This window comes from Salmo trutta, chromosome 3 (genome assembly GCF_901001165.1).
Source record: "Salmo trutta chromosome 3, fSalTru1.1, whole genome shotgun sequence".
Classification (NCBI taxonomy): Eukaryota; Metazoa; Chordata; class Actinopteri; order Salmoniformes; family Salmonidae; genus Salmo; species Salmo trutta.
The window spans coordinates 53,794,975-53,818,509 of NC_042959.1; the positions used below are offsets into that span (position 1 = coordinate 53,794,975).

The window sequence follows — 23,535 nt, forward strand, 5'->3', positions numbered from 1 at the left end:
TAGAGTAAAGTATCCCTTGCTGCTTTCCACAGGTTATTCCACCAGTATGTCTCTAATGGGAATACTCAACCCATCATCTTTCTCTTTATTCTCAGCCTTTCGGTTGGTGAAACCTAATGGATGCCCCTCCCCCACAAAACTTCCCTTTCACCTCGCATCAGATGAGGGCCAACCAGCGCTGAAGGTCTGAGAGAGAAAAACACCCTGCAGACAAAACACTGACGACATCAATGTGACATTAGGGAAGAGGGTGTGTGTGCGCGATTGTTGGTTGTCGTCACCAGTCGAACATGTTCTGTCAATGAGAACTCACAAAAGAAGTAGACAGACAAGATCAAGGTAGATGTCCCCATGTTCCCATCAAGTCATTAGTGAATAAAAGCTCATTTGCATATAAACATGACAATGAGTCTGTAAATACTCAACAGCGCACCAAACCTTGTGATGTTGTTTTCAGGAGATTACCCGTGTTTAGCACAACTCTACGTATAGAAGGAGCTTGCAATGTGTTTACCAAACATGTGGTTATTTTCTGGTTAGACAACCAAGGTTCTTTGACTAACCTCATTTGAAGAGTTCAACCTACTTACACTGTATCCTGTACGTCTCCTATGCACCTGCAGTGACTCTCACAAGATTTCTCACCATTCTGTTATTCTTCCTATGAGCATTTATTGAGGCTGCATGATCATTAGCAGGGCCTTTTGCTCAGAAGTATCTGATCAGTGACCTTATTAAGAATATAATTAAAGAAAAGAAAATTGACATGTCTTGGAAAAACTCAACTCCTTTTCGGTTAGCGTCTCAAACCCCTATTGAAAACAGACTTGCAGTGAGCAGCCAATTGCAATGGAAATGTGGAAAATTGGAGTTAACTAACCACACTTCACAGATCAGTAGCTTGAAAGAGTTATTCTTCTCACAGTTATGCTAGTCACGAAAGAACAGACAAAAATAAAACGATAAGGCCATATTTCATAGCGTATTAGCACAATGCTAACATACATTTTTTTTTTAAATAGCATACCCTTAGGCTATTACTGTATGTAGATGGAACTTGGATGAAAACTGTCTACCTAAAATCTATAAAATAAACCAAAATTTCACTTAGGCCTACTGAGTCACATGAGCTGCTGTAGAAGAAGTGGGGAATTCACAAACTAGCCTTTACCAAACCACCAGGATGGAAACTGTTAATAGTGTTGGCCCTACTGTGTGGTTGACAGTGAAGCACAGGCCCCACAGTAAGTCACCTCACAGTCTGACATCTGCCTCGTAAAGTCCTCAGGATGTGCCTGAGCCACACTAGCCTCCGATACTGATTACTAAACCACAAAAGCAAAACATAAAACACAGTAACTACCCTGAACGTGTGGCTGTTCTGTGAAAGAATATGCTGAAAGCACAGTCTTACAGTAATATTATTGCACCAAGACAACTTTTTTTTCTCTTTAGAACTTAAGCCAGAGCAGAGGCCCCAGACTGTGCTCAGGAGGGACATTTTTCTGTTTAAATTCATTAGGCATTTAGCTGGAGCAACATTTGAGTTAATGCACAAGTGACATTGTTAGGAAGCAACAAATCTTATTTGAAAATGCAATGCCGGTATTGGTTGCCCTTACCCTTAGCTGATCAGTAAACCGCAGTCAAAAATCAGAGGCACAAGTTTAAAAAGACTCTTTAAAAAAGGCAGAAAGCACCAGCAAGCACTCTGAATTGAATCCAAAAGACTGTTTCAGTGGCACCCAGAGCATTCTAAGTCAAAGTTCAGGCATATTCCCAGTGAGAGGGGTCCAGACAAAGTGTGGTGTGTCCCGTCCTCCGCATGACTGGTAGAAATGACAACTGCAGCAGAGTCCCTCACACTGGAGACCCCCTCCCCATACTCGCCTTCCCTCTGGACAACACCCCCCCTCCATCCCCTGGACAACACCCCCGGTCAACCCCCTCCCTAACTCTTCCCAAGTCACCCTTTGCCCTAATATGCAGTCAGGCTCTGTAGTTTGTCAGATCCTCTATACCCCCCATTCCCTGGCCTGTACACATGTGTACATTCTCCCTTCGGATTCACAAGCTGCTGTAAGTGCAATGGCAGCTGTCCCTACACACCTTTTGTTCCAACAGCCCCTCTCCCCCTACCCCCTGTCATCTCCTCACACATGCTCAGCTGTTGAAAGGTTGGGCACACCGGACTAGTGCTGGTCTATGCAGACCCAAATCTGTAGATGTTCTGAACTGGTCTTTTGACCTACTCATCTTCTCTTTTACACATGTTGCGTGTAGTCACATAGTTTGCCTCAAATTGCTAGTGTGTCATATACAAGAAGGCAAAACGTTCAAGGGTACGACTGAAGGCTCTGACTTGACTAGCTATAATCTCACAATCAGGCCCAATTAAAAACTGGAAAACTGGAGAAATCCACATGAGAGTTGAGAAGTGATGCCATGACTCTGCTTCCCAAGGAGTAAATCTCAGGCTGTGCCCTTTCATGACCTTTGAATCTCTGAGGGGGTCGAGAGGGTGTGGGAAATGTGAGGCCAGGAGTCTGTTGAACAGTTGTGTCATTGAGTGTCCACAAAACACAGCAAATATCTTTATGGGTAAAGGCACGTCTAAGTCCAGAAACCAACTGGTTAACAAAGGGTTGAAATTCCGAGGAGCAATCTCATCTTGAAGCAATAACTTATATGGATACATCTGAGGGAGGGAAAAGAAATGGCTCCCTTTGAGTATTGGAGAGGAAATCTGCACATGGATGGGAAAAATGCACAACAGCCCTAAACACAACAAGACACGTTGAGGACACAATTACTTCAACAACAAAACACCAGTGATTGGTATTGGCCTTATCTCGCTGCCCCTCTCCAGGTTTTTCCCTTCCTCCCCCTTATCGTCTATGTGCTAGCAAGGCAGCCTGGGGCTCTCCATGTTGAACACATTGTGTTGGCCCACAGCCTAATAAGGGGATCCATGTGACTGCCTCCTCTCTTCCGGTGACTAATGTGAATGCTGCCCAGGACTGTGTGGTGCTGCTGGCCCACGTGTGGTGGTAGAGTACGGGCATCAAGAGGGAGAGGGATGGTGGTGGTAGAGCTGCAGTATGGAGAGTATTAAAGAACTAAGGCATTTATTTTTTTCCCTGAAAAAAGTCACCATACCAAATGGATCATTGAATTATTATGCTGGATTGTAGTGATGGGGGAAAAATAGACAGTTACATATCGGGATATTCTTTTTGCCGATATATTGTATTGTTTTGACAATAATCGCAATATTATTTTTGCGCTAGTTGGCTGTACCTGTACCAAAACTCCAGTATTTTTCCTTTTTTCAAACTCTCCCTTGTCCCTCTGCAGAAGACATGTGGTGAGCAATATGTTTGGAACGTCGAATCTCAATAAAGTCACAGTCTCAAATAGCAATACATATCGTATCGGCACCTAAGTATCATGATGATATCGTATCGTAAGGTCCCTTGCGATACTGGAAGGGATATTTTGTTTTAGAAAAGGACATGCAAATAAACCTCCATAGAGCTCTTATACCTCTCTGTGCTGGACAGCTGCTTACCCTAGGAGTCCAGATTCACTTCGTTCAGGGTCTACCCAGGCAGAGAATGTGGATACTACTTACACTAGTGTTGACAGTATACCGAAACTTTTGAGATACAAAAAAAATAAAAAAAAAGATAGAATTGTTTGGTTCTAGAATTTTTGTTACGTGCGGTACTTCTGTCAAAATGTGTTTCACGTGAGACTTGATCCTTTCAATCAGCACACTGAGCGCAGCCCCTTTAATAAAGCAGGTTCTTTGCACTATGGCTTTAGAGCACACACAGTAAAGCACCTGCTACACATACTCATTCATTGCTAGAGCTGTCTGGGCTGCATTTGCTTCCCACTCTTGCTGCACAGAAGTTAACACACTTGAATAATGTAGAAATAATGCAAAAATGTTGAACTGTTCATTACAGTTCACAAAACAATGTCCATACAGGCTAGAACTGTTTTACAATGCAAGACGATACCGGTATAGCTTCCAGCTTTAATTGTAGGTTCACTTTCCTTGCTAGCTTAGGCTACAGCCGAATTCACTACCCTAGTACTTTGTTTGTGATAACCATAATGCAAAATATGCTGATTTGAAAGTTGATTGTCACCAAGAAATATATATTAATTCACTTCGTCTCCCTCGCCACCAAAAACCTCATTCACTTCTTCGTCTCCCTTGCCTCCCGTCTGGTTTACACTAGATCCATAGCCACAAAGTCAGATTCCACAGCCACATTCTGTCTCAGCAAATGACATCATTCAATTTCTTAAAGAAGCAGCACACACTTTTATAAAAGAGATCTTCATCTTCTTTATTGCACTGATCAGTACAATAAAGTAATGTTCTCCTACAGTTGCCAATAAAATAAGTGTGTAGGCCCATGAAATCAACTAAAACAAGCTCAATAACTCAATGCATGCACACACTTGTTGAATAATATGCATTCACCTGTACTGTGAAGACCTACGCTACATCTTGATTTACCATGTTGTTTTGTAGTTAGATTGTTTTTACCAAAGTCAAATTGATTGTATTAATGCATACATTGACAAACATTTGCAGATATAATGCTGAACTCAAAAGATGCCCAATGATTGAACAGAGCAGGAGCCGAGTTTCTGTCTGAATCAACTGCCATTCTGTGACTTAGCTAATATGCATACTTTTTTTGTTGCTATGGAACCGTTTTGGTATTTAGTATTGTGAAGGTACCGAGTACTGTGATACTAAACCTGGTATCGGTATCAGTCAAAATTCTGGTATCTTGACAACACTAACTTACAAAGTACACTTTAAAAATAAAATAACGGAATAGAAATTGAACCATGAAAGGTGCGTCTTTAGAAGGAACTCTCTGCTCTAACAGCATAATAGGAAATTCATGGATGCTTTATTCAATACAAGCCCATTTGGTACTCTCTTTGTAAATGACTAATAGATTTGTGAACAAACATGATATGCTTTCAAGTGTTTGACAATGAATACCCTAATCATACAAATACTGCTTCCTTCTCAGGGACTACATTAAAAAAAACAAATGACAAAAGAAACTGCAGTACAGCATTTTAATTTCGTGACCATTGACATTACAATTGTGTCAACCATAACAACAAGAACTTTTCAGTAATATGTGAAAACAATGTTCTCTAATGCATTATTATAGGAGAATAATCTTCAGGGTAAAAGTAGTAAACCCTAAAACTCTGACCTGAGGTCTGATGTGAGACTTGACAGACATTCCTTCAGGGTTTGACAATTCAGCACAATTTTCATTCCTAGGCGGCAACAGCTGCCACTAAGATATTTGGGGATTCTCAAAAAGAAGATGCCAACACATCCGACCCACTTTACCCTAATCAGCCTTACAACATCATTAACATTTAGCAACTAATATGATCTCATTCATGAATATCAACAGTGCTTGGAGAGACAACCAAAGGACTTGACCCAAATTCTCTGAACAAGACTACTGTTCAACAACAACAACATGGATTTCTGTTAGTGTCCCTCCCTGAGAGCCTTGCCCCATTCTCCTAATCAGGGGAAATTTGGTATCTCCCAGCCCTGGGAGCTGTCACAGCTAAAGGGTAGAGGTCAAGAGGAGCGAGACGAGTCCTAACAGACGCGGCAACCTGTTCCCTTCAGCCGCGCCTCGCTCAGCTGCCACCACAAAGGTCCCCTGCCTTCACACAGAGGCAGTCGCCAGAAACGACACTCGGAGACTACCACACAGCAGAATGACCAACCTGGGAGGCGCCAGACATTTAGTCTAGGCTGAGACAGAATGAGACATAATGTTTATACTCAAAGGTTTATCAACAGGATGTTGTTTTGATTGTGAACAGATTAGGACATTTCAATAAAACCAATGCCTGTGGTCTCATTCTTTTGTAAAGACAAATAATGGAATCAATGTAAGTTGTAGAATAATGATATCGGCTTAAATTGAGCATATGTTAAAATCCAATTTGAGTATACTTGATGTTGAATATCTGTATGAAATCTACTACAGCCTTCAGATTATACATGATCACTGGATAAAAAAAAGAAGTGATGAAAACAAGAAAGGCTACCGAGTCCACATTCTAATCTATGGTGATGGGTATTAGGCTTGTGCGGTATACCTTATATTGGGGTATTTGGAAATAGCCACGGGATGGTTCTTCAAAACAATTTATTTTAAGTTTTTCAATAGATTTTAATATTTGTAGCAATTTGTTTTGTAAATACCTGCAGTCAACTTGTGCAATGAGTTAGGAGATAAAGCAGATCGCGTTCTTCATTTTACCTTTCACATTATTTTATATTATGAAGCTTACCTTAGGTCCCCAGAACAGTTGAGCCAGTCATGCGTTTGTAAATAGCACAACTGGAGAAAGCGGGAGCAGGTGAGTCCAGCTGTGTATTGACAGGGGTCGCGTTTTACATTGAAAGTCAGTGTTTTTTTTACTTTAAAAGAGTGATCAGGGAGTGCAACTATAGTTTTCCTTCACAGAAAATACATTAGTGCAACACATTCAGCAGAAAATAGCTTAATTTCATCAGATGACAACAGAAGTGCAAAGCTATTTGGCTGGCAGCCACACAAGTAAATGAGCTTACAATGAAAAAGCTATGTATTTTTGCCAAAACAATGCATGGCCATCATATTTCTAATGTTTAGGCCTATCATAGAAAGAATGTAGTCAGCTACATTTCCTACTGTTTTGCTTAAAGATAATCTTGCATTTTACCAGAGAAAAATTGGTTGGCTACACCGAGAAAAGTATGGAGAAAAGTAGCTACATATCAGTCAGGGTGCTGTCTGCTGATAAAATTCCCATCTGTGAATTGTCATCCAAGTTTAGAAGTGCAACTGAAGCACAGAAGTTTGTCTGATGGCGAGCAGAAATTACAACAAGAAACATTTTAGATCCACATTTACAAAATGCAGCAAGATATTTCTGCGTTATATTTTTTTCCTGCGTGGAAAATGCAGAATTATGCTTTAACACGACCCTTAATTTTAACTTGCCATCTAAGTAAGTGGCTGAATTAATAACGTGACGGGGCATCATATTATTTTAGCTTTCTGCCGTGTTTGAGAAGTCAAAGCCCTTGGATAAGTTATTTGTACATCTGCCATCTTAAATAAGAATTCGTTCTTAACTGACTTGCCTAGTTAAATAAATAAAATAAAACAAAACAATCTTGATTTCCTTGCGTTTTTTTGATCCTCTCCATTCGCAACCTGTCTGCTCCCGCCCCCTCTTCTCTGAGCAGAGCAGGCAGGCCCGTTCCCCTAGCGACTCCAGACAGACACAGTGTGTAGACATGCTGCTGGAGAGACAGTACTGTTCCTACTTCAGACAAGCATGCATCAAAACTTTGTTAATTTGCACAATGGCTCTCGTTCAAATTCGCTTGTAAAATGTCCAAACTCACCAAAAACGACATTCGGTAGCACACACACACAGTCAGTTGGACGTGTGGTTACTGGTAAAGCTGGGTTTTTCATGCAGGACAATTCCTGTGGAGTCACAACAGGTGTGGAACGAGCGAAAATGAAAATAAACGAATTGCAAAGACATATGCCTAACTTTATGAGCTGGTTTGCCTGTCTTCGCAATTTGTTTATTTTCATTTTCGCTCGTTAGGAAATTTAGTTAGCAGCCTTCATGGAAAAAATAAATAAAAATGTTCGCCATTACTTGTGCTAATTTTGTTAGCATTCAGGTAATAGACGCCCAATGGGCTTTTTTGTGTTTTTTGGTGCCCTCTTGTGTACTAAGCCTGTAAAACTGTAAATCTTGGGGTGAGAGAAGGACGGTATGAAGATATGAAAATCTGGATACTGCCCAACCCGAATGGCTATTTCTAGCCATTACAGTCAAAGGGAATGTATTGTCCTATAAGATTCAAAATAGGATTTAACAGAAGAGGCAACCTGTGCTTTTTCAGTAAACCTTTTTCATATTGGGTCCAGAAGTCTGTCCTTCAGAGCACCGTGGACTGGTATGGACCACAAGAGCTGTGCTAGATGACTACTTCGGTATTTAAGATGGAGGCAGCTGACCCCAAGGGAAAATAAGACTGGGGGCGTATATGAGCTGCTCGGCATGGCACGGCGTGACATGGCCCAACTGTCATTGCACACAATACAGACGAGGCGCTGTGTTGTGCACAGACACTCAGGCGACGAGACGTTTGATGTACACAGTGGGGCGGAGGCCTCCACAAAAACTCCTCCCTTCCTTATCCCCCATCTAACACACATCTCAGAAACAGCTGACGTTTTAACAGGCTTACAACAGCTGACAGGCTACAGGTGGGTCAGAGGGGACCCTTTATAACCCCCTTCCTCTCCTCTTAGTCCCCAGCTCCATAATTCCTCTGAGACACAGACAGACAGGACAGACAGAGACAGAGAGACAGACAGACAGACAGAGACAGAGACAGAGTCCCAATTCCACACCTGTTGTGACTCCACAGGAATTGTCCGGCATGGAAAACCCAGCTTTACCAGTAACCACCCGTTCAACTCAGTTGACCTCTCCATCTAACCCACCTATTCTCTGGCCCTTTAAAAAAGAGCTTTATGACCTGACAGCATGTGTTGGAGAGGCTTGGTTCGACTACGCGGCTCAGTGTGTGGGCACTGTGTACAGTATGTGAGAGCGTCAACACATGCTACTCTGGTGTCGACTAGAACTATGGTACAAGCAAACCCGCTAAGCTCCTTTGCTGCTTCCCTTACGGATGTCCTCAGTGGAATTACCAAACAGCAAGACCACAATGGAAATAGAATCATTGACTACAGTTTTAATCCGGAATAATTTCTCAATGTTTTTATGTAATCTGTAGACATTATGTTACATGATGCCCTATTTTGCATTACATTTTTGCTTCAATTATTAAATAATACAATCATTAAAAAAGGTATACAAGTCAGATGTTCTTAACCTTTTCAGGAGCATACTAGACTGACACACAATGAAAATGAATTGCAGCAAGATGTCAGTTTTACAGGTAGTGGTAGAAGGTCAAAGCAGCTGCAGGGGCCTTGGGCTGCAGTTAAACTACCAGGGGTTGCAGTGCTCTTCTTACAGGGAGCTGTGATCACAGAGTCTCAAGGGTGACAGACTAACTGAAAGACTCGTGAAAGTTGAATTGTGAGGGAATGCTGTCTTCATATTTAGGACAAGTAGACAGTTTGTAAAAGGCTAAAGCTATAGAAGAGAGGGGATTTGAAAGCACAGCACTTCTTTGGATTGGATGGGAAAACCAACTATGGGGTGAAAAAAAATAATTTAGGATTTGCTGTGTGCGTAAAATAGAGCAGAACACTTTCTCGCTCTTGTCACTTACCTTCTCACCCTCCAATCTCTCCATCCATCTATCCTTGCTGAATCTCTTACATTTCCTCCCACTTATTTTCTTCCTCTCCATGCTTCTCTCTATTTCTCTTTCTTTCTGAAGGAAATTAGTCTGTTGGCTTTTAGCTGTAATATGATAACCATTTCAATTATATAAACAATAGCTAGACTCCTCCAGAGGAAGAAGTGGTTAAGATGCACTTGGAGTGTCGAGGCCAAAGCGCACATGGAAGCTGACTTGTAAACACATAGCGTGAGTGTTAGAGAGTGAGTGTGTGTGTATGTGTCTCAGTGGATAGATGTCTCTGTGTGTGCACATATGACTGTGTGGGATGAAGAGCATAAGAGGCCTGGGAGAGAGAGAGGTGAGGACAAGTCAGTCAGCAAACACGCTGAAATGAAATGTTATCTAATACATGGAGAGGAACGGTGAGGCTGTCGGTTAAAAATTGTGAGAAAAATACACTAATCTAGAATGTCACTGCATTTTCCCCATGGCAAACTAACTGACCACCTGTATTGCTATATAGCCCACTCTGGTATTGGCGCATAAGCCAACAGCTCACAGATACAGTGTGGGTATAGCCCACATGATGAGATTATTATGGACAAAATAGCAAGATTGTTTTATTTGTCAAACTGCAGCCAAAGATCGATCACCATGTCACCAGAATAAGAACTTGGATATTTATTGGAAAGGTGCATCAAGCTCATCACTGTGCACTTTCACCATCCTGTGAATTTCATCATAATTTATTTAATCTGTAGACTAATAAACTGCATGCTTTCCCGAGTCGTAGTCGGAGGACCACACAGACTTGCCACCGCCATATCAAGCATACTTAATTTTACAGGCACAAACTGATCCCACCTTTTCAAGCATATTTTGTTTGGTCTACATTTGGAAATTTGACCAACAAATTAGCCGTTTCCATCTGACATGTACTTTACTCGCATAAAAAGGTTGGATGTAAACCTGATTATAGACTGTATTTCAGTGGTCCAAAGGCTGTAGGACAAGCAGTAGTCTGCCATTTCAACACTTGTTCCATGGTAACATCAGATTGCCCTTCCCAGTTGTTGTCCACACTACTCAGATTGCTGCTGGGGATCAGTACAAGACCAGCACCCACCCACACACACACACACACACACAATGGGAAGTGTGTCACTTTGGAAGGGTGGAGAGGGGATTTTTTTACTCTCTCCCTCTCCCTGACTCACTGGAACCATTCCCAGCTCTGGGTAATGGCTGCTTCACAAGAGAAGAGGAATAAGCCAGCCATCTTCCCTCCCAACGTAACCTAACACACCCTGCATGGAGCGCACGGCTAACTCAATGAGCCCTGTGCAGATGGCCCCATTACTGTACCACATCTGTACAACCATAAAACTATACCACGCCGCAGTGAGGAAAGGGTGATATACATTCAATTGAGAGCACAACTTACAGCATTTGCAGTAAGTCAGTGACATAACAAGTGTAAGACACAGGTTTGGGGGGAATAGGATGGGAGGGGAGTTTGGAAAGGATGAAGAGCAAGTAATGGCAGGACTTGAGATCAAAGGGAAAGAGGGAGAGAAGGAGGAGAGAGGAGTGTGAGAGGCGGAGGTGTAGTGTTTCAGCTCGGGCGCTTGCCGTTTCAGCTGTGCCGAAGTGATGGCTAGCCCCTGCTCTCGCACCACGGTAACCCCGTCAGCACAGCGGCATAGCTGGCGCTTGGTCTCACTCGCTCTTTTTCCCTTTCAGTCTCAAAGTTGGGATTATTATATTTCTCTACAGCTGTGGAAGTCTCTTCTCTCTCCATTTCTACTTTTGTCTCTCTCCTGGATGCTTTTGAACTCTCGTAACAATGACAGACCTTCCCACCGTACTTGAAGTTTTCACATTGTTCAATGGATTCAGCTGCATTTTCCAAAGAACACGGGTTGGTTTTCCCAAAGGCCTCATGCTATACTCTGATTAAATACAGCTCACTGGTGGTTGCTGATCCTGATCCAACGTCCTCTCCCCTTACATTAAATCTAACATTACCTGAACACACTGGTTCAGGTTAGTTATGAACCATTTGTGCTCGACTTCTAATTACTGTTCTCATTACATTGTTTCTTTGACATCTTTTATGTAGAAAATGACAGAAAAAAGGCTTGCCTGATTTGAACTGAATGAACACAAATGTAATTAAATTGACACCACAGTCAAGGTCACGCTGGCCCCGGTGTGGTGTAGTGTAACACTTTGTGTTCCGAATCCCTTGCGCACCTCAGACTAATTTGTTAATGATAATCTTGCATATGTGTTGCATTTAGCCTACATGTGTTGTGATGTCTTGATCTCACCGCCCCTTGATCCCACCAAAGACCCCCAAAAAGCCCATTCGGTTGGCATTATGCAAGATTACCCTTTCTATTCGCAAAGAGTATATTAAGGAGGGAAATTCGACTTCATCTGGATAAAGCCTCTGGCAAAACTACTAAGTGGTAGAGAAGAAGAATGAAAACAAAAGGATATGGACACCGTCATGGAACGGAATGAGGGAGTTTTAATATACTCCTACAGATTCCATAATCCCAGATAAAAATACATGTTACGTGCATTCACCATTTTGATTTATTCATCTGTTTCTACCTACTAGCCAAAAGGAGGTCAACCCAGATTTCAATGTTTTTCTCCAAAGCTGTATATTTCAAGCAGTCTTTAGAGGCGGATTGGATAAATGTAGTGCTCTGAGCAGAGTATTTTTAGAGAAAAGCAACAACTGGATGTAAGGATTTACCATTGATTTTTTTCTCTTCAGCTATATTTTTACAAAACATTGATCACTAAGCTATAACCTGATGCATGATTGACATACATATAGAAACATGGTGAGCAAACCAATCACAAGACAATGGTATCTGATGATAAACCAACTTTTGAAGAACTGTTGAGATGGGTCATTTCAGTGAATTTAGCTGCCCTTACAAGAACCACGGAAGATCTCTTCATCTTTCGAAGTCCATCTAATCAATGCGAGATGTTAATATGCTTACTAATGCTGTTACAACAACAAGGATCAAGAGTGACCATTTAGAGCTGTGAAAGGAAAGGACATGTTATTTTAGCTATGGTAGACTAATGGCTCCAGTGAGAATTGATGAATGCTACAGTATATTAAATTAATAGGGAATCATCGGTATGCTTTTATGACCGGCAGTACAATGGAACGCTAATCGCTATACCATTCACGGCTTTAAGTCTATGGTTGAATTCTAACAAGCAGAGATGTGGAACCTAACTTCCCCTTCAAGAGGCGAGCAGCTGCTATTTTTGCTGTAAGCTGACACCGGTGATCGCACAAAATCAACCACCTCGTTTCAGGGAACTCGTTTTTCCAGAGTGACACCAGTCAGTTCTCATAGTTTTTCAGTTCAGAGAACGGATGTAACAGATTCAAATGCTCATGAGATTACTCTTTGGTGTGTTGGAGCCGTTTGAAACATTGCGTCCTTGTACCCAATTAACTGGTGCGAAGTTCTACATGCTCAGGTTGAAGGTGTTTGAACCTCCGCTAGAGAGCAAGCAGCCGTTTCAAGTCAAATAAAGTATTTCTAAATAATATGAGAGGATTTCAGCTGTTTCTCATTGCTATTCAGGTTATTTCATAACATTCAATTATTCAAAATGACCAAGAAAAGGTGGGTGAGAATCAAATCTGAAGGGTAGTAAAAGATGCAAAATGGGAGCCTCAAATAGACTACCTACAACCGTGTTGAGAATATGTCAATCCTCTCTACTTTGCCTTTAGATTGGGGGTATGCCAAGAACCACCCTTTGGTAATTAGAATAAGACTCTACTCCATCAGACCTCAACTGTACCAGGCCGTTGCCACTCATGATAGCAGAATTTTGACTTCGATACCGATACCAGGTTTAGAATCACGATACTCTATACCAAAATGATACGTACAAAAAATAAGGAGTATTAGCCAAAGTCACAGAATGGCACTTGATCCATACCTTTTGAGTTCAATATCATTACATTTACTTGTTTTTATTTTTACTTTGTTAGTTTTTTTAACCACATAATAGTAATCTCTAGTCTTTTGATAAACTGGGTAAATCAAGATGTAGCCTAGGCCTATTCACAATACAGGTGAATCAGATTCAATAGGAGTGTGTGTATGCATTGAATTATTGAGCTTGTTTTGGCTGATTTCGTGGGGCTACAGAATAAAAACAATATGTTCACCTTCCATTTGGAACTTATAATCACTGATCTGGCTTTCAAGTCTGTCTATGAAAATGCCCGTTTTGTTAGATTTAACTAGAACCACACATAATGCACATTCACTAATAATGACTAACTTCTTGTAGCAGGCATTATAAAAAATTAACACAGGTCTCATAAACAATCTCTCAAGCACAAGCCCAGGTGCTAGGGAGTTAGCAATGGGGGTGGAGACAAATCGATACAGTTACATATCGGGATATTATTTGACAATTTATCGTATCGTTTTGACAATTTAGCTATATTATTTTGCTCTAGTTGGCTGTACCTGCACCAAAACTACAGTATTTTCCCTTCATAGCTCGTTCTCCATCTTATTTTTAAATAGAAAGCCAATTTGTTTCCAGCACTTTTATTTATATAACTGATCAAAATAATATGTTTGGAACATTAAATCGCAAAATCACAGCATTAAATTGCAATAAATATACAATTGTGAGTCGCAATACATATCGTATCTAAGTATCGTGATACAATCTAAGATCCCTGGCAATTCCCAGCCCTATCTGTAGTGAGTAGCCATCCAATCTTTATACTTTAGGTTTAGCCAACTTGGATCTATTTGCTAGCTAACAAGGTAGAACCGTTGGATTGTTACGAACACACCCTTATGTCCGTCTCCAACTGTTTGGACAGCATGCTAGCCCCTCCACTTTGTTCAGAAGTTGAAATCAAGTGACCTACCTTATTTCTCAGAATGAGAACGAGTTGCCAATTCCTTATATAAATTGTGCTTTTTATGGTTATTGCACATTTATAAACACAGACTAGACAGCTAGCATAAGTCTAGCTAAAATGCTACTAGCGGTACGTGTTATCGCAATGCCGCACGCAAAAAACTAAGTATACATTTTCCAGAATCAATGTTCATTGATACTCCCATTTGAGTAGTGTCTGCTCTGCATGCATGGAGATGAGACATACAAATGGTATGGTTAGAAAGGTTAATTTCTCCTCTATCACAGTAAAATAATCTCTCAATGTGTTTCAGTGTCCATATGACCAATTCTGTTGGACCAAACCTCAAATGCAAATAGCGAGTTGAAACCGCTTGTCAGAGATGAAGAAGTGATCTCTCAGCTTTCTTGTTGTGAGTGGCAGGGGGAGGGGCTTGGTATGTGTGTAAAAGGTGCAAACAGCACAGAAGGAGCAGAGGAGGCAAGGCCAAAAAGACAACATGAGAACAAGCGGACAAACACTCATGAAAATAAAAACTTGATTCTTGCGATACAGGCATTTGAAATATCATGCTAAATCATAAATTAGAATTAATCTCAGCACCGAATCCCTGCCCTAACTGATCAACAACATTTGAATAGAAGAAGCAATCTCTTCTCCTATAAAAGTGTGAGCTGTCTCTGTAGTTAAGACCCATGACGTCATTAACACACACACACACACACAGTCAATTCAAGGCACCAGCAAAGATGATATTGACTGGAAGAGACATGAGGCGAGGGACACGAAATGAAAGAATCAAGTTTTCGGAGAAAATCAGCTTTTTGCGTTATGGTTTGCATATTATCACAAACAAGGTACTAGGTAAGTGAATGTATGTTAGCTTCAACTGTAAGCTAGCAAGGAAAGTTAGCCTACAAATCTGGAAGATGCCGGTATCATCTTCTTGCATTGTAAAGTGCTCTAGCCTGTAATGGACATTGTTTTGCAACCAGTAATGAACAGTTTCAACATTTCTACATGACGTGTTGCATTATTCAAGTGTGTTAACTTCTGTGCAGCACGAGTCGTGATGCAGCCCAGACTACAAGTTAGAACAGTGGTTCCTCAGGACAGGCTATAGCTAGCAATGAGTAAGTGGAGCATGCATGGTGCTCTCGTGCTATAAGGGGACATCGACTGCGCTGATAGACTTAATCCTCTCTCAAATCAGTAGACAACGTGAAACACGTTTGACAGAAGAAACGAAAGTAACAAAAAGTCTAGTACCGAACCGTTTTTCATGTTCTATTACCACTGATCGGTAGAGAATCTCATTATCACCATCAACCTGTTCCATTCCATGGTCCAAACCACTCATCCCTAAGCGGGCACTTCACATCTTCACTTCTCCCACAGTATCCCCTCTACTGGCCCCCTCTTTCCTTCAGGGACCCTAGGGCCTAGTTGACCTCCCTGTCATCTGGACTGGAGCCCTCTCTCCTCTGTGCCTCTCTGCACATTACCTTAATTGATGTTTAACCCCTGAATCAGCTGCTGATGGCGCTATTATTTATATTTTAAATCTAAACTTATTTAACTAGGCAAGTCAGTTAAGAACAAATTCTTATTTACAATGACGGCCTACCGGGGAACAGTGGGCTAACTGCCTTGTTCAGGGTCAGAACGACAGATTTTTACCTTGTCAGCTCGGTGATTCGATGCAGCAACCTTTCGGTTACTGGGCCATCGCTCTACATGAGGTCAGCAATTAAGAGCTTGCTGGAGGAGAGATTAGTCCTGGGTTAGTAAAGACTTTTCTGCCCTATAGCCAAGGAGAAGCAGAGCTCACTGGGCTTTAATCCTTGCAGGGGACGGTTGGGAGACAAAGGTTGCCAAGACTGCTTCCCACATTACACCTCTGTAGATCTTTGCCCTGTGCAGAGGTCCTCTGGCTGCAATTTCAGGATGAAGCATTGAGGGGAGGCCATTTTGAAATGACATGGAAAGAAAGGGGATGGAGAGGCAAAGCTTGCCAGTATACTTCTCACTTTAAGCACCTTTGGCTTGTGGCTCCATTAAACGAAGAGAGAGGGTGACATTTCTTTCCCTTACAGTGTGCTGGGGTAAAGTGAGGCCCTGTGATGATTGAATCACAGCCATAATGGCAGAAGGCAGGTACCTGCTGTGCAGCGGAGTTCTTCCTGCTCTCAACACTCAGCGTGGGAAAAGCAGTGGGCAAAGCTGCCTTGGAATAAAAGAACACAAAAAAAGAGGCAATGAAACAAACACGGCGAGAACACACACTCAGTACTTTATACTTGATATAACTAAAATGCTCTCATTCTTTCCAAAGCTGTTGGTTTGTTACAGGTGGAACAATTGGGTTCTTCGGCATTACAATAAGCAGAGGCTATACTTATCTGACCTATACTTATCTGACCTGACTGAAGTGAAGGTAAGACATCTTCCTTCGCAATAGAGCGAGATAACATGAGGTCAGCTGTAAGCCAGTGCATGGGAGGTCAGACAGACATTTACCTTGAACTGTCCAGTCATTATTTTAGCCTAGGGTTAGGCAGTGATTAAATCACATTAATATTTGTGTCAGGCAAGGGGTGGCCAGTACACCATTGATTGTCCCAGAGATTAGTGCTTAATTGAAATTACACTGTAATTGGAGGAGAAGGCCTTGACCAATAGAATGTTCTGGGCAGCAGGCATCTTAAGGATTTAGGGCTATGCTGATCACTCATTCTTTACTCTAATCCATAGATTGCTAGACCCCCACTTCTATCCCTTCTCATGTATCCTTACTCTCTCTGTCATTCCCTCCTTCCCAATAGATGCTCACGCCAAAACAAATATTTTACATTCACACATGTACCACACATAAAAATGCAGTAATTGTATGGGCACATACTCAAACACTTACATGAAAACATTCAGCCATTATTCCATACAGACTGCCACATGTGAGATGTCTGAAGAGCACAATAGCTGACCATCTGTGTTTGCAGTTAAGCAGGTCACTGCAGCATGAGAGGATGATTGTTATTCCTTGGAGACTGATTTAACAAGAGGAATCTTATTTTTTTGACTGGAGCCACCATGTGGCATGGCTATACTGAGGGCGCCATAAAAACATTATGTTTTCACTTGAGTAATTACAGAGTTATTACATAGGTATAAGACCAACTTAATGTAAAGTGTTACCCATTTGCCTTTAATATAACTTAAGTTACATTTTTGAGTTGCCCATTATTAAATAAGAGAGAAGTAGGAGCGGCAGCTAGCCTAGTGGTTAGAGCGTTGGGCCAGTAACCGAAAGGTTGCTAGATTGAATCACCGAGCTGACAAGGTAAAAATCTGTCGTTCTGTCCCTGAACAAGGCAGTTTGCTCTCTGTTCCTAGGCCGTCAATGTAAATAAAGATTTTTTCTTAACTGACTTACCTAGTTAAATAAAAGGTTAAATAAAAAAAATTGTAAGAGACTTGTCTGGCAGAGGCTAGTAGGATGCGGTCACGCTTCTCAGGCACAAAAAAATGCTTTTACTTTGCTGAGCCTAAAAGTTATTTGTCGCTTTTAGGCTCAGCAAAGTAAAAGTCTACTTACACTCAATCTGCCAATTTAGGCCATGTGTGTGTGTGTGTGTGTGTGTGTGTGTGTGTGTTGAGAAATAAAGAGGGTGCAAATCATCCAATCCAATTGCAATGCCTAAACACTTTAAACTATTTCATGACATCCAACCGTGTCCTGTGGCACATGCGGGAATGATGGCGGGAGCCTCTAATGATGTCAAAATTGAGGCCAGCACAGGAGACTCATGAGGGCCAGTGTCTTCCAGAGAGATGAGAATAGATAAGGTAGGGGGAGGGGTGTAAAGCTCCCATTAGCTCTGACATCTTGACAATGTCAGAGACAGCAGAGTTATTTTGTATTGGTTGGAATACCCAGTCCATGCCACTGGTCCTGACCCATACTGTCTTAACGATGAAAACAGATTAGCCTTTATCTTTTTATCAGGGTGAAAAGTGTAATTTGTTCCCTGTCTTACCTGTAAGTACTCCTCAGCGGGAAACACAGGGGCATGTCATTACGGGGACAGCTCATTGTCCTGTAATCTCCTACTCGGTCTCTGACTGCTCTGAGGCTTGCCAGGGCTGGTGAGAACCTCTATCTGGACTGTGTCCCTGAGGACCCTGTCTCTGACATGTGACACCCTGACTGGAATCACAACGTGCACTATACCTACATGCATAGCTGAAACACTCATCAGTTTATGCCCCTCATTTATGGGGGGAGGGGAAAGACATTAATACATTTAATCCCACAAGTGAGACACTAAACTGTCACATATTAAGGTTTAGGCAGAGCATTAATTAAAATAACTAGACTTCCTATTTTACTGTAAAAACAACATGCAAGGGTAATGGAAAAACTGACAGAATATAATTTATCCCTCAAAGAATATTGGGAAAGAATTCCTATTACAACACACTAATTACACTGAAGATTTAGTCTACACATGCTATCTCCAACACTTTCACAGGCAAAATGGATTCCGGATTTTAGGAGTAATCAATAGTTTGTTGACACTTTTCCCTTGAGGAAACAGCAATTACACCACAGGCAACCATTTTTGCGCCGTCAAATTCTTATACAGTCAGGTCAAGTGTTTTGGCAATGTTTACCAATTGATAGTTGCAAAACATTAACGTTGGCTTACATGCGCATTCCGTTGACACCAAAGGTTCCTTAAATTACTTTTTTTCTGACACCTTGATGCTTTCTTGGCGCTATGCTATGCTGTAACTCTCTTGCCGATGGAGAAAGAGACCATCAAATTGCGTGTCTGCCATGAAGGAACAACCAACCATAGCATCTTAATAGGAATAAAGTGTTCAGTAAACTATTCATTCTACTCACTTAAGTTAAATCAATTCATAGAATTGAAGAGTAATCGTGTCAAAACATCGGTGACACTTTTCATAAATCGTTCTGACAGCTCCTGGTGAACGGTCACCACGGCTGTTGCGCTCATGAAGGAAGAGAATCCCTACATCAATACAGTCACCAATTATTAGCGTTTATTAACTGTGCTAGTATCATACCATTGAGGTGACATAAAGTAATCCCTAGTTTGCAAGAAATACAAACCAGCAAGAAAACTCTCCATCATGTAGTCTACCCTTGACACTCAAAATAAAGCACGAGACAGCGCGCGACCACCACACCGAATTATGGTTGCTTGGAGTGGCCCTCAGTTCAATGACATCAGAAAGTGGCCATTCGAAAGCAACATGTTGTTAAATGTAAGTTATTCAAACTAAACAGATGCCTAATGTTACTGACCAAACATATTCACTAGCAGGTAGCTAACCTGGGTAACGTTAGCGAGCTTGTGAAGAGTGACTTACCCTGTAGAACTGTATCCACATCTGTCTGGTAAAACCGGAGATTCAAAAATATATGAATATGTATTTAAAATGTTGATTGAGGAATAAAGATTATTGTTAACAGGCTGTCTGTCGACGTCAGTATAAATTTAAAAAATCGTTCCTCTTGATGAACAAGGTAACTATTTAGTTCTGTCAAACGATACAATGTAGCTGCTGCTGCCCAATCTATCTTGATTGGCACTGCTTCATGATTGACACTAGCCGGACCAATAGGCAAGAGATATTTGTGTTGTTTAACCAATCACTGGAGAAGTCAGAGGATTCGACTCGTCAACGTGAAGTTAGTAGAAGGTGATCCGTGAAGTAGGAAGGACTAATGGTGAGATCATGTGTGAGTGTATCCCTCCGCCTCTTCTATTTTACTGTAAGTGGGAATGTCTCTATTTGAATCATGATATCCATTGTCAATATTGTCTTACTTCTCGAATTTACGCACAGCGTTTGAAGTAATGCAGTGTGTCATTTCAATTGTGATGCCAGTGATGTCTTATGTGTTGGCCTTGTAGCGTAATAGCAAAATAAATATTCTCTTTCCTCTTCTACGGCCATCTGACCTTATACGTGTGCGTTTTCCCTCAATAAATGTGTCTTGCATTTGGTCTTATTATTTGGCTATATATGCTGTTGGACAAAAGTGCATCCATAAGCTCCATAAAGTAGCATATAGGTACAGCATAACCTACGGAAAGTAGCATACAAATCCTGTACAATGGGTATCACCTAATGAGGTAAAATTGGAAACTTCGATTTCTGCAGACTTGAAGGGTAGGGTACGCACTGAGCGAAACGCAGAGCAGCGTTTCATGGCTGCGGAAGAAAATGGTGTTTACAGTGAGGAAAGGGGTGATGCTGGTCTGCATAGAAATGGAAATGTACGCATGTAGTGTGAAGCGCATGACACGCTTGAATGTTCATTTGCTCATAATCATCTGTAAAGTTTTAAGGCTACTTCACCAGTATAAACACGTAATGTTATTTATTCCAGACTAATGAAAATATGCATACAGTATTCATATCTTATTCAGTTTCATATTACAGTCTGTCGCACGTAGCCTACGTCACCACTTCGTCGGTATGAAGCAAATTGTCAGGGCTGTCAAATCTAAGTTACAGGACATGGTATCACAGAAATATTCAATGATATTGTATCTGAAAGTAGCCTACGGTTTATTAATGATGTCAGTATCTCCATTTTTGAAACAAATGTGTCCATTTATTATTAGACAGGCTGATGACAGATTTAAAAGCATTTCGCTACAACCGCAGTACCATCTGCTAAACACGTGTATGTGACCAATACAATTTCATTTGATTTGATGACACAAAAAAATGAATAAAACGTTTAATGGGCCTACTTTAATCTTTTCCCACATTTTGCATTTTATCGAACTGCAGATGAGGTTCCTCTTATTTAGATCAAATGTGCCTTTGTTTGCCTGTTGTAATACTTCCAGTCACTTTTGGGGGCTCTCCTTAACTTCCCATTTCTCACTTTCTCGATCTCTCTCAGACGCACGCACGCACGCACACACACACACCATTAATGTGTCGTATTTCATTCTATGCTGCCACAGTCGATGCAGAGCAACACATGGAAACACCCAGCCAGGGAAGCTCTGCAAATGGACCATTTACTTGCCTGACACTTTAATCAGTGTATCCATAAATGTACATTGGACATTTTGTGATCCATCGACTAACAGCCAGATAATCAGAAAGAGAGATCATTGGGGGGTAATCAAGCAACAGAAGTAGTAGTGGGGAGGAGTAGGCTGTAGGTAGAGAGATTACACTCTATTTTATGCTTTATGTAAGGAGCTTAAGTAGTGGGGTTTTGCAGAGGAGAATTAATGCAAACAGATGGGCACCCTGTTGGCCTCTCTCACGCCGGCCTTTTCCTAGAGTTGGACAGCATAGCCTTCAACCAGTTGGACTTGGAGCCATGGAGATACCATGGGAAATAAAAACAAACTATTCACACTGGTGGGAATAAGTCCCCAGAGACATCTCCTTCAAAGTTGATCGGGCTGTAGATTGTGCCTGTGGAATGTTGTCCTACTCCTCTTCAATGGCTGTGCGAAGTTGTTGTTGGATATTGGCAGGAACTGGAACGTGCTGTCGTACACGTCGATTCAGAGCATCCCAAACATACTCAATGGGTGACATGTCTTGTGAGTATACAGGCCATAGAAGAACTGGGACATGTTCAGCTTCCAGGAATTGTGTACAGATCCTTGTGACATGGGGCCGTGCATTATCATGCTGAAACATGAGGTGATGGCGGTGGATGAATGGCACGGCAATGGGCCTCAAGACCTGGTCACAGTATCTCTGTGCATTCAAAATGCCATCGATAAAAGGCAATTGTGTTCGCTGTCCTTAGTTTATACCTGCCTATACCATAACCCCACCACCACCATGAGGCACTCTGTTCAGAACGTTGACATCAGCAAACCGCTTGCCCACATGATGCCATACACACTGTCTGCCATCTGCCCAGTACAGTTGAAACCGGGATTCATCCATGAAGAGCACACTTCTCCAGCGTGCCAGTGGCCATGGAATGTAAGCATTTGCCCACTGAAGTCGGTTACAAAGCCAAACTGCAGTCAGGTCAATACCCTGGTGAGGACGACGAGCACGCAGATGAGCTTCCCTGAGATGGTTTCTGACAGTTTGTGCAGAAATTCTTCGGTTGTGCAAATCCACAGTTTCAGCAGTTGTCTGGGTGGCTGGTCTCTGACGATCCCACAGGTGAAGAAGCCGGGTGTGGAGGTCCTGGGCTGGCGTGGTTACATGTGGTCTCCGGTTGTGAGGCCGGTTGGATGTACTACCAAATTCTCTAAAACGATGTTGGAGGCAGTTTATGGTAGATAAATTAACATTAAATTCTCTGGCAACAGCTCTGGTGGACATTCCTGCATTCGGCATGCCTATTGCACGCTCCCTCAAAACTTGAGACATCTGTGGCATTGTGTTGTGTGACAGAACTGCACATTTTAGAGTGGCCTTTTATTGTCTCCAACATAAGGTGCACCTGTGTAATGATCATGCTGTATAATCAGGTTCTTGATATGCCACACCTGTCAGGTGAATGGATTATCTTGGCAAAGGAGAAATGCTCATCACTAACAGGGATGTACACTTATTTGTGCAAACAGTTTGAGATAAATAAGCTTTTTGTGCATAGGGAACATGAAACATGGCACCAACACTTTACATGTTGCATTTATATTTTTGTTCAGTATACATTATTATTTCGGTAAGGGGTTCACTTGCAATTAGAAAACTTTGTTTATTCTGAAACAGTCATCAAGAGCTATGTAATGTTATGGAAGATCAGGTAAGTGTCCAAGCACATTCCACACAATAGTTACTTCTCACGAATAAGCAATGTTTTCAAAAGTCACCATAATATTAGTTGTGTAGGCAATATGCAGGCAGCACTATGTGGAGGATCCTGATTGTGGGGACACATATATGATCATATTGTTGCATAAGGTTAATGTTTTTAGTTGAAAGAAAAAGGGTTCCACAATGACATTATGAGTGTCTCTGTCACAGTTGATTTGGCGTTCAAGCTAAATGCAGTGTCCCTGGTGACCTAGCTGCCTCTCTCACCCCAGACTTCCGCAGGCTAGAGACCCTTCATCCCATCCAAACAAACACATTAGCAACAAGAGGCTTTGAGGAGGGAAGCAGGCTGCTATAGTGATGTAACCAGATTGCTCTTTAT

General features: G+C 41.6%; 1 protein-coding gene across 8 annotated transcripts in view; it reads right to left on the reverse strand.

Moving 5' to 3' along the window:
• Nucleotides 1-19,985, reverse strand: part of LOC115178754 (myocyte-specific enhancer factor 2D homolog) — a 73,833-nt gene extending 53,848 nt beyond the window's left edge. For 5 of the 8 annotated variants that reach the window (XM_029740075.1, XM_029740065.1, XM_029740092.1 and 2 more), the window contains exon 1: nt 19,758-19,985. The gene's annotated coding sequence lies outside the window, so the exon portion shown is untranslated. Of the gene's footprint in view, nt 1-1,622; nt 1,872-19,757 lie in introns of those variants that run through there. The other 3 variants (XM_029740098.1, XM_029740055.1, XM_029740048.1) reach the window with 2 other exon arrangements.
• Between the last annotated feature and the right edge of the window lie 3,550 nt (nt 19,986-23,535).